Source organism: Myxocyprinus asiaticus, chromosome 20, assembly GCF_019703515.2.
Source record: "Myxocyprinus asiaticus isolate MX2 ecotype Aquarium Trade chromosome 20, UBuf_Myxa_2, whole genome shotgun sequence".
NCBI lineage: Eukaryota > Metazoa > Chordata > Actinopteri > Cypriniformes > Catostomidae > Myxocyprinus > Myxocyprinus asiaticus.
Window position 1 is genome coordinate 37,985,605 of NC_059363.1, and position 12,722 is coordinate 37,998,326.

Consider the following 12,722-nt stretch of genomic DNA (forward strand, 5'->3'; position numbering starts at 1 on the left):
AAAATCAGGGTAGTTACTAAGATTAAGCGAGTAGTATTCAGCTTGTCATGTGATGCTAATATGGCTGCCCCCATGAGGTGCCCCTGCTCCATGTAGAATAAAACACTTTTTATAAGGTTACTGATTTGACTGAACTATTCATCTCATAAGAATGGTTAAGATTTTATGCATACATGTATGTTTCAAAATTACTATCAATTTCTTTAGAAGCAAAACTTTTTAAATGAGGAAAACATTTACTGAGTGCACCTTTAAACTATTCCAAAACCTGTAGTTTCTGTGACTGGACACCTGTATGAACTTGAGTGGAACTGACTTCATACATCCACTAAAAATCACATTGAAAATAGTTGGTTAAAAGCATTTGAAAAATGACTAAGTTAATTCTGAGAAAGGTCTATCATCATTAACTTGCAGATGCCACTTGCTTTTTTTAATATATTTATTTATACACCTTTATTTTATGTGTGACTCCAGTCTCCAAATACCTTTTGGGGCTACTGAATATGTACAAAGTTTAAAGTTTAGGTAAAGCCACCCATATTACAATGTGCATTTCACAAAAGACACCCTTTCAGTAATAAAGAAGTGCAACAAACAAATCTTTGAATACCTACCACGAAAACCAAAGCATGTCCTTGCGATAATGTTGTCATTGTTTTGCCAAAACAAAAAATATGAAGTCTGTCATCATGGCTGGGTGAAAGAGGAATTTGTGGACTGCTCATTCTTCAGAGCAAACTCAAGATAGTTTTGATAGTACAATCATAACATGAAGGGAATGCTAAATAATGAGATTTATGTTGCATGCCATTTATCAAAATCTTTTAACTGAACATCTCTTTCACTTACTCTGTCACACACTTTGCCAGAGGCTCAGATATTCTCAAAGGCAAATTATCGGCCATCAGTTAGCATGTCACCATGATCAAAGACTGCAGAACTTTTCCCTACAATGAAAGACATCTTTTAAGATCGCCGGAATTTGAATCATGGCCAAAATTGTACAGTGAAACTTTTTCCTTTATTATTACATTATTACAATATCATTACATTTATGGAATCTGATTAATTTAATGAAGTCAAATTGGTGATAGAATTAAACATGCCATTGTTTAACAGTTTTCATTCTGATTTTATATTCATATCATTAGAAGTTTTAGACTAACATCAGTTCTGCTCTATGATGCACTTAAAGAAGCTAAATTCCAAATCATAATGTGTATTCACTGACATTTCATGTCTGGAATGTAGGTTGGCAGTGTTCACACTGACAGCAGTAACTTGCTGAAAAATCAAGCAGGAGTCCAAACATCTGTGTTGACACACATTGAACAACAGGCAGAATGACACGCTGCAGCGGGAGAAATGCAGTCGAGTTTGTTTACTGACCTTCCTGTCTCCCTGCTGGCAACAAACAATCAGAGATGTCTGTCTCTCTCTATTTCTGCTCTCGGAGAGCTGGGGCAAGGTGACTTCTGTTCCAGAACTCCGCTAAAGCACTCGCACTCTTCCGCCTCATTGGGTCACTTTTTCACCTGCAACAGAGAAAATACATTCATCTACCTCTGGACATTTGTTTACAAAGGTTTGAATGCTCAATTTGATAACCTGAAGATGTAGATGTAGAAAATGTATGCCACAATTTAGAAACACAAACAAAAATAACTTTGCAGTGAACCTGCAAATGTTAACTAGGGCATTTTTCACTTTTGTTGGTGCGACCTAATGTAGCCAGGTTGATTCGCTCATGTTAAATAATATTTTTGACTTGCATAAAACCAGTTAATGTAGATGTTACAATATGAAGCACATCTGTGGTTCTCAGCAGGAAGGCATTGATGAGAAGACAAGCTGTTGCTCTTGTTGCTGTTTGCTATTGCAAGCTGATTGCCGATACATTTGTTCTTGAACAATTTAGCAGTCTTACATAAATATTTTTGCAATGTATCTGGTTGTCATGATAATAACTAACATGCACTGAAAAAGTGCCAACCTGGAATTGTTACATAAAGATATATTCAATAGCGGTTTTAACCATCACGCAAACCACGCAATTGCGTGGGGCCCCAGACGTCGGAGGGCCCACTCTCCCAGTAGGAAAGCTTTGCAAAAACCACTTGGTTGTTCTGGGTACACGCGCGAATACGCTGTTGTCAGTGCTCTCAGAGTGGTTCACGTAAGAGGTTCGGTGGGTTTTGGTCAAACTAGGACTTTGGGTTTGGGTTTGTAATTTATGAAAAAATATACAAAACTCTCGAACACACCAAACACGTTTTTGCATGCGCCTGCTCTGTTTTTCCACTGTTTTCCTATGTAAACACGCTGGACGAACGTCCTTAACTGCTGCACCGTGACTTGCTGTTTCTTCAGTGTCTCACTCAGGACCGGCACATTTTTAGACACTGTATCAAGTTAAAAATAACTTGACACTGTCTCAAAAACACGTGCATTCTCAAAAACGCATGTCGAGACACCTGCGTTCTGTTTCATTCCTTGCTCTGTGTCTAGATTGTTTTTAGTGCAGGTGTCATAAAGATTTAACATTCTGAACAAGTTCAGGTTGCAAAGAGGTGACTGTTAACTTACAATGTTTAACATTATTCCCGATTGTTCAGCACCAAGCAAAGTTTCAGCGCTTGATAAACGGAAATGTTTTTTTTTTTACTTCTGCTCTATTGTGCTGAGGGGCTTCCATGCCTTGTATGTTTACTGTTACAATACTGTTAGGAATGTCGCCTACGATATTTACATAAAATAGTCTTTTGCAACATGATGAACAATACACTGAAGCACTAGAATATAAGCTCCAGGTGAAAGTAAATAAGACATGAATATATTACTACTGTATACAACAAATCCTCAAAGTAATAATAACAATACTATATCATACTGTATTATAATGAAAAACTGGACAACAATGAATAATTGTTGGGTTATGATAATCATAAATAACAACTGAATTCCAAAATGTTAGTGAGTGAACTAGTAGTTTTTATACACTCTGTATACACTCTGTGCATTTTTATCACTGTATTATCGAAAAAACGGGAAAACATGAATTAGTTATACTGAACTAGAATTTTCTTTCATTAAACATTTTGAATGTGGTCTGCAACCCGACCCGGGCCCAACGGGATCTGAGAACTCGCCGGGTTTCGGGCCGGGTTCGGGTCAGTTTTTCAGGAAGGACTTCAGGTTCGGGTCAGGTTTGGGTTTGTATCAATGAAAAAATAAACAGGCTTATCGAACTTGTTTTGCGCACGTGCTCTCACTCACAAACACGCACGGACGGACGAGTTAGGGGCCATTCACACAGAACGTGTTTTTGCACGCATCTGTTCTGTTTTCCTATTGTTTTCTTAGATAAACACATGCTGGACGAATGTCTTTGACATTTACACCATGTCTCACTTTTTCTTCAGCATCTCGCACAGGGACCGGCACATTTTAAACACCATGTCAAGTTAAAAAGAACTTAAAAGTTTCAAAAACGCATGTTGAGACACATGCGCTCTGTTTCATTTTGTTTTTAGTGCAGGTGTCACAAAGATTCAACATTTTAAACAAGTTCAGGCTGCATGAAGGGGACTGTTGCAGTGTTTCATTTTATTTCAGATTGTTCTGCACCAAGTGAAGTTTCAGCAAATAAATGGTAAGTCAGTGCTTTCCCCCTTCTGCTCTAGTGTACTAAGGGGTGGCTGTGCCTTGTTAAAACTGTGTTTACTGTTTCAGAACTGTTACAAATTTTGCCTATATGCTTAATAAAATACAGCCTATTGCAACAGTACTTGCTAGGAAGCAATTTCAGGTTCAGGTCGGGTTCGGGCTTAGAATCTGATGGTATTGTTCGGGCCGGGTAGGGTCGGGTATGGGTCGGGTTTCATTTTAAAGCCCGTGCAGATCTCTACTTGGCTACAATGGCTGATAGGATGAATTTAAAATTATGATTTGCTTGGGGCCCCATTTTAAACAAAATGAATCGTAAACCCACCCATGGATATATTGCTACTTGATGTAACCCAATAAAATGACTTTTGTTAGTCTAACCTAATTTTTCAGGTCATACAAGATTAAATAACATTTAAAAAAAAAAAAAAAAAAAAAAAAAAAAAACAGTTGCTTTAGATGTTACCTCATGAAGCACATTTTAGGTTAACTAACATTTTGAAACATTTAAAAACATTTTGCTGTAGTAATGCCTGAATGAAAATGTGCTTTCAATGAAGACCTGACAGAATCATATCCATCTCCACATAAAACACATGAAAATGCAATTGAGGTCTTTTTCGTCATTGTAAATGTTTTCTATTCTGCACAGACGAAAATCAGACATTCCAAAGGATTCCATGGATACTCAAAAATTCTGTTCAATCTTATGAAAATAGTTTAGCCTAGTCAAAGAATCAATTTGCTTGATATGGGGGAACTATGCCACCTATATAGTTTACCTGTTGATGCTAGATGACTACGGTCACGATTTAGTAAAGTTTAGAGAGATACAGACACATAGAATGGTGGTTAATGTGTAAAAACACATGAGGCTCTATTTTCGTACTTGCTTTAGGCATACCTGCACTACGTCCAGGATTGGGAGGGTTTTGAAATGTATTCCACTACAGATTACAGAATACATGCTGTAAAATGTAATTTGTAACGTATTCCGTTAGATTACTCAAGGTCAGTAACGTATTCTAAATACTTTGGATTACTTCTTCAGCACTGGTAGATTTTTTCATTTGTTTTGACTATAAAAACTCTACCAGTACAATAAGACAAAATACACATGTTAAAAATACATTCTCTGAAAAACCTAAATATCATATGCAGTGTTGTTGTCATGTGTATTGTATTGATTCATGTCTTTTATTTTGAAATTCTAGTTCCTGGTTCATGTCATGTGTTCCTGTTTCCCTTGTCATGTGATTCCTGTTTTCCCTCCATGTTCATGTGTCATGTTTTCATTGGTTTATTGTTTAATTATCTTGTTATCAGTTCTGTTTGTTCAGTCTAGTCAGGTTATAGTGAAGTTCATGTTTATGATTTATGTTTCACGTTTCTAGGTTTTTTTGTTCACGTACTTTGTAAATAAACTGCACTTGGGTTCTTCATCTTCACATCTTCGTCATTGCCATCATTGTCAGCAGCCAACAACGTTACAGAATACTTCACCAACCATGAACCCAGCAGTTTTACTTCTGCGCCTACGTCAGGGGAATCGTCCCCTGGAGGACTATGTTGAGGACTTCTGCGGTCTAGCCAGCCAGGTAGACTTTAATGAGGTTGCCCTCAAAGACTGTTTTAGATTTGGACTGAATGAGTCCATTTCTTTTTTGATGCCTGGCGGTCGCAGTTCCCTCAGCCTGGCTCAATATATCGACCTCGCCCTACGGATCACTGGTTCCCCGTTCATTGTGGGGGAGGCGGATGCCGAGCCAGAGTTCCACGTCACGGCCGCCGCCGAGCCAGAGTTCCACGTCACGGCCGCCGCAAAGCCAGAGGTCCACGACACGGCCGCCGCCGAGCCAGAGGTCCACGACACGGCCGCCGCCGAGCCAGAGGTCCACGTCACAGCAACGCCTCAGCTTGCTCCATGCCAAGTCACAGCAACGCCTCAGCTTGCTCCATGCCACGTCACAGCAACGGCTCAGCCTGCTCCATGCCACGTCACAGCAACGCCTCAGCCTGCTCCATGCCATGTCACAGCCACAGCTGAGCAGTGGGACCTGGAAATGGTTCCCACACTTATACCCACCCTTAGTTCTCCTGAGCAGGCAAGGGGAACTTTCGGCCCTCCGATCCCGCCTGGACCCTCCGAGCCCTGGACTTCGCCTTGGCCTGTCGGTCCCTCGACATTGCTTCAGCTCGGCATTCCCTCGGCTCCACTACGGTCCTTCAGCCTGTCGGCTTTGCCGGGGTCCCTCGTCCCTCCGGCTCCTCCTTGGTCTGTCGGTCACCTGGCTCTGCTTTGGCTCTCTGATCCTCTGGCTGTGCCTCGTCCCTCTGATCTGTCAGCTTCACCGGGGACCTCCTTCCCTACGGCTCCACCTTGGTCCTCAGTCCCACCGGCTCCACCTCAGTCTTCCGATCCCTCAGCTCCGCCTTGGTCCTCCCTGCCATCGGCTCCACCCTGGCCCTTTGAGTCTTCGGCTACTCTCTGGGCACCACGTTCCATGGCTCCGCCCCTTGAGCCTCTCACGGCTCCACCTTCCATGGCTCTGCCCCTCGAGCCTCTCATGGCTTCACCCCCCACGGACTTTGCCCTGGTTTCATGCCCCTCGCCTTTTCTCGCCACGCCACGCCCCACGCATCAACACCCCCCCCCCGCTCCCTACAGAACTTTGAATTTATGTCATGTTTTACGTGTTTTGTTTATGTGTTGGGGTGTCAGGAGCCACCCCTTAGTGGGGGGATATGTCATGTGTATTGTGTTGATTCATGTCTTTTATTTTGAAATTCTAGTTCCTGGTTCATGTCATGTGTTCCTGTTTCCCTTGTCATGTGATTCCTGTTTTCCCTCCATGTTCATGTGTCATGTTTTCATTGGTTTATTGTTTAATTATCTTGTTATCAGTTCTGTTTGTTCATTGGTTTATGTTCCCCCATGTCCATGTATTTAAGCCTCATGTTTTCCATTGTGTAGTTGTCGAGTATTGAATGTGATTGTATGTGTTTGTCAAGCCATAGTCAAGTCAAGTCAAGTCTAGTCAGGTTATAGTCAAGTTCATGTTTATGATTTATGTTTCACGTTTCTAGTTAGGGTTTTTTTGTTCACGTACTTTGTAAATAAACTGCACTTGGGTTCTTCATCTTCACGTCTTCGTCATTGCCATCATTGTCAGCAGCCAACAACGTTACAGTTGTGTCTAAAACAAGATGAATCAAATTGATCTTGTTTTAAGGATTTTCAGATATTTTTACAGGAAAACAATACAAAAATTATTATCAAAAATATGATTTTTGCCCTAATATCAAAGGTCTTACTAGAAAAAAGAAATGATGATCCAATGTGAATTTTCTTGATAAAAAAAAATATGATTGTGCCTGGTAACCTGCATGTAAAATGGCTAGAAATAGCATTTTAGCTTAGCGTAAAGCTGACAATTTGCACAAGGTTTATTTCTATTTCTTCTGCTCCAAACTTACTTCAATGTTACTTCTCTGTCTGCTAGTATGAATATAACACAACATAAGAAAGTGTTTCACCACTGTTCAAATGCACTTTGGATTGCATCATTTATAAGTATAAATGTTTTCCATCTGAAAGGACTAAATATTAAATGAAACAAATGACAATTAAATGCAAAGTAATCTCTTCAGTAATCAAAATACTTTTTGAATGTAACTGTATTCTAATTACCAATGATTTAAACTGTAACTGTAATGGAATACAGATACTTATATTTTGTATTTTAAATATGTAATCCCGTTACATGTATTTTGTTACTCCCCAACCCTGACTACATCTTATCCAATTTTTGTGAGAGCGCTAAAATAAAAGTGTAATTTTTGACAATGCTTGTCAGGGAATGGAATATATATATATATATATATATATATATATATATATATATATATATATATATATATAATTTAAATTGCACTTGTCCAAACCCATTCAAACATTATGTGCATTATATTGCCAACCCACTAATACTCAAATGCCCACTAACACACTAATGACTTAGTCTGGAAAATATCAAAACTGCATGTCCATGTAAACTGACTTTGCATTCAAATAGGGCTCTTACTTTGGCACAGAACATTTATCACACAACATTGTGTTTCATTTTAGCTTGAGAAAAGTCATTACCACTGTCACTATTAGGGACTCAACACTATTATCCAGCTAGAGATTCACACATTTGTGATAATTTAACTGTTATCAATGTCACTTAGACTGTCACCCAGGCCTATCTGAAGTCACGTTGCTGGGCTGTGTTATTGTATTTCACTGACGTAGTTGTCCTTGCTCACCATAACTCATGACAATGTCTTAAACGACACATTCTGTTTTGGTATTAACCATGATATAAAGATGCTCTAATCACGTGCCACTACTCTGATAAGCTGAAAAGACAGCAATAGAAGATATATTCCTGTCTCCATTAAACACTGCACATACTAGAACTTGGGTACATAAAAATTACCTTAGGAAATATTGTAGCTAACCTATTATATAATTTATACCACAGGTCTGTTGAATGCTTGATTCTGACTGGTTTACAGACATTCTAAGGTGTGCAATTATTTTTCAAGGAAACGCATGGCTATAAAGTAGTTCCAGGTCTTGACCGCATAACGGTTCCATATCACTTCGCCAAATTATTTCAGTTATTTCAAAGAGACTACAGGCTACTACAACAAAATAACAAATTAAAACAGTCATTGGTTAAAATAAATCGGTTAAGAATGTCAAAACAATGACTAAAATATCCTACACTTTACGGTAAATTACGGTTAAAAAGAGCCCTCGTGCTCCCTCATCTCCCCCGCACTTACACACGCTCACACACACACACACACACACACGCACACACACACTCGCACACACACACACACACGTGTGGTGCAACTATCCTTATGAGGACTCTCCATAGACAATGATTTTTATACAGTACAAACAATATGTTGGGCCTCGTGTATTCAGATAGAAGACAAAGGCAGACCTAACACAGTCGTAAAAACATAACTCAAGCCCCCACATTCCAAGTCATAAATTTTACTGATAAAAATCATGCCAAAATCAAACAAAGGGAGTCCAAAACAGACTACAAATCCAATGAAGCCTTGCTCACTAAAGGATCGAACTCTCAACTCCTATTGGATGAGGCACACAACAGAACGTCCCTCAAACATGACATCATCAGGAGTTGAAATGCCTCTGAAATGCTTTCGGGATTTGCTTCCAGCGACTTTGTTCACCGAGTATAGACGTAGTTTATTCGCTGCTCCCAGGTGCAACCTCGTGGCACAAGGAAGTAACGTCCGACTTGAAACTGTGGCCATACAATCTCCATCTCGCTGGATGAGTTGAGATTACTCTGTGTTCAACCGAACACTCTAACGGATCCGAAGGAGACCGCCGAGCAATTTGCATCTTCATCCGTTTGCCTACAGAAGTGAAGAGATTAAAGATTTCTCTTCCATCTTCAATCAAGTCGACATTTCTGAGTTCTCCGCCAGCCCGCCAAGAATCAACAGCCATACCGCCCGCCGACAGAGCGAGCAAACGGCCTCCCGTCATCACCCGAGCCTCAAGGAACCAGGTCAGAGTTAAAGGACGGAGGAAAACACATTCTACCTGTGTACTCATGCGATTCAAGTAAGAGGTTTACGTCTGGGCAGAGATAGAATATTATAGTGTGCTATTCTTGTTTCAAGGTTTTTGCTTGTACAGTTTACAGACCGCCATGTCCGCTCATTATTAACACTCGGGGTATTAATTATCACGATTTTGTTTTGCTGTATTGTGGTCCAACCAAATTGGACTGTTGTGCAATTTCGCCATCGCAGGTGAGACAGGTAAACTGAGTTCATCCATTAAATAGTCAAAGTACGCGGGACTGTTTACGAGCCGTCCACCGCGTCTCTGAGCGATGAACTAAACAGCTGCTTTCTCTCCCACGATCGCGAAATCGGCTTTAGGGCTGTCACTTCTCTCTCTCTCTCGTACTAACCACACCCACACACACACACACGCAGGCACGCGACTCCTCACAAACATTCTGGCACACATTTTTGGCTCGTAGATAGCTTAAATGCTAAAGCCCAGCTTTGTCTCTAATCTATCATACAAGCGGATACACGCGGTAACTGGTAGATGCCATCTCCGCCCCCATTCGTGGTCATATTCCCTGGCCGGAAGTCTCGCGTGACATACTCTCCACGAGAGTCACATCTGCCATTTTGTGCACGTCCCTCCTTACACACACACACACACACACACACTGACACACACACACTGTCTCACACACACACCTTATGTGTTATAGGATTATTTTATTTCCATATCTAATCATATCACTGTTTAGTTTGTAGTTGTAAGTAGGAAGTTTATTGACTGCATTGTATTAATTATTAATTGATATTACTGCATAAATATACTTTGTTTATATTACAAAGAGAAGTGTTTTGGTTTGTTTTGCATACGCCTGTGTCATGCTGACGAGATGTCAGTGCTCGGATTCAAACCTTCATTCATTGTTTTTTTCTTTTCGAAAATCGATATTCTTCGGATGTCGATTTTCCTAAGAAAACAATCTAATATTGAGACTGTTTTACTATTTGGTTATTAGTCCCTGATTCCAGGGTGTTGCCCCGTCAATGTTAATCCTTATTAATATTCTATTGATTTTTGATAATTGATAATTATCTTTGATGGTTGTTGAATTTGAATGATCAATAAGCTAGTGTTAATTTTAATTAATGTTTCATCGATGTTAACAATTAACGATTATCTTTGATAATTGTTGATTTTAAAGGATTAAAAAAGCTAACATTGATTCTCATCAATGTTTTATTGATTTTAATAATTAATAATTATCTTTGATAATTATTAATTATTGCTAATAACCAAACTTACTCCTAAACGTAGCACACTACATTTACTGGAGCAGCATATGAGGTTTTAATGAGTTAGATTCAATTGATTAATTTAATTATTAATTAATAACTACAGAAATAATAATTATTTCTGATTGTAACGCTGATCTAAACAACCAGTAAAGTCCTACAAATAGATTCTATCCCCTAACCTTACCCCTAAACCTAACCGTCACAAAAAACTTTCTGAATTTGTACATTTTCAAAAAACTTAGTTTAATATGTTAAGTAATTTGAATTATGGGGACCCTAGAAATGTCCTCATAAACCACATTTATAGCATAATACCCTTGTAATTACCAGTTTGTAACCTAAAAAAATGTCCTCGTAAACCACGCAAACCTGTACACACACACACACACACACACACACAACCTTTTTACTCCTATGGCGAAAAGCAGCGCATCCTCCGTTGCTAGTTCTAATGTGATGTTTTCGAATTAGCAATGAAGGCTTGAGCTGAATCAAAGCTAGATACACTTCATCAGTACAACAATTTCTATATTATCTGAAATATATGTGGGAAACATCCTCGCGCTCCCCCTCTCACACATCCCACACTCGTGGACACACATTATACGTGTAGCGCACACACTTAAGGCCCAAACATACTCAGAATTAGAATCAGAATCAGCTTTATTGTCAAGTATGCTTTCACATACAAGGAATTTGTCTTGGTGACAGGAGCTTCCAATGCACAACAATACAAAACAGCAACAAGACATAGATAATCATAAAAAATAATAATAATAATAAAAATAAAAAAAAATTGAATAGAAAATAAGTATATATGGAATACACAATGAGACATATATATATATATATATATATATATATATATATATATATATATATATATATACACACATATACATACACATACATACACATACAGTTGTGCTCAAAGGTTTGCATACCCTGGCAGAAATTGTGAAATTTTGCCATTGATTTTGAAAATATGACTGATCATGCAAAAAAACTGTCTTTTTTTTAAGGATAGTGATCATATAAACTTGGTATTGGAGAAGGGAGAGTGGGCTAGGATCCAAAAAAAAGCATCAGGTCTGCATCTAGAGATGCAAGGATCCATCTGATGCAATTTAAGATTTTGCATCAGTTCTACTGGACCCCCTCTAGATTGTATAGGCTTGGTCTTAAAGACTCACCCACCTGCTGGCGATGCCAGTCAGAAGACAGGGACACAACCCATGTTATTTGGGGTTGCATTAAGATTCAGGAATTTTGTTTGAGGATCCAGCGTTTTGTGTGTGACGTACTGGATACTATAAAAGGTTATAAATTGATTCCAGATGCATAATTTTGTGGTTAAATTTATTTTTGTCTGTCTTGGAATCAATAAAAAGTTTTAATAACAAAGGATAGTGATCATATGAAGCCATTTATTATCACATAGTTGTTTGGCTCCTTTTTAAATCATAATAACAGAAAACTCCCAAATGGCCCTGATGAAAAGTTTACATACCCTTGAATGTTTGGCCTTGTTACAGACACACCGGGTGACACACACAGGTTTAAATGGCAATTAAAGGTTAATTTCCCACACCTGTGGCTTTTAAAATTGCAATTAGTGTCTGTGTATAAATAGTCAATGACTTTGTTTGCTATTATGTGGATGCACTGAGCAGGCTAGATACTGAGCCATGGGGAGCAGAAAAGAACTGTGAAAAGACCTGCATAACAAGGTAATGGAACTTTAGAAAGATGGAAAAGGATATAAAAAGATATCCAAAGCCTTAAAAATGCCAGCCAGTTCTGTTCAATCACTTATTAAGAAGTGGAAAATTCGGGGATCTCTTGATACCAAGCCAAGGTCAGGTAGACCAAGAAAGATTTCAGCCACAACTGCCAGAAGAATTGTTCAGGATACAAAGAAAAACCCACAGGTAACCTCAGGAGAAATACAGGCTGCTCTGGAAAAAGATGGTGTTGTTGTTTCAAGGAGCACAATACGATGATACTTGAACAAAAATGAGCTGCATGGTCGAGTTGCCAGAAAGAAGCCTTTACTGCACCAATGCCACAAAAAAAGCCCAGTTACAATATGCCCGACAACACCTTGACACGCCTCACAGCTTCTGGCACACTGTAATTTGGAG

General features: G+C 39.1%; 1 protein-coding gene across 2 annotated transcripts in view; it reads right to left on the reverse strand.

Annotated features, from left to right (window-relative positions):
* The window catches only part of LOC127410941 (leucine-rich repeat and fibronectin type-III domain-containing protein 2-like), a 291,940-nt gene that overhangs the window by 210,098 nt on the left and 69,120 nt on the right, over window positions 1-12,722 (reverse strand). For both annotated transcript variants that reach the window (XM_051646220.1, XM_051646219.1), the window contains one exon: window positions 1,393-1,538. The gene's annotated coding sequence lies outside the window, so the exon portion shown is untranslated. The remainder of the gene's footprint in view (window positions 1-1,392; window positions 1,539-12,722) is intronic.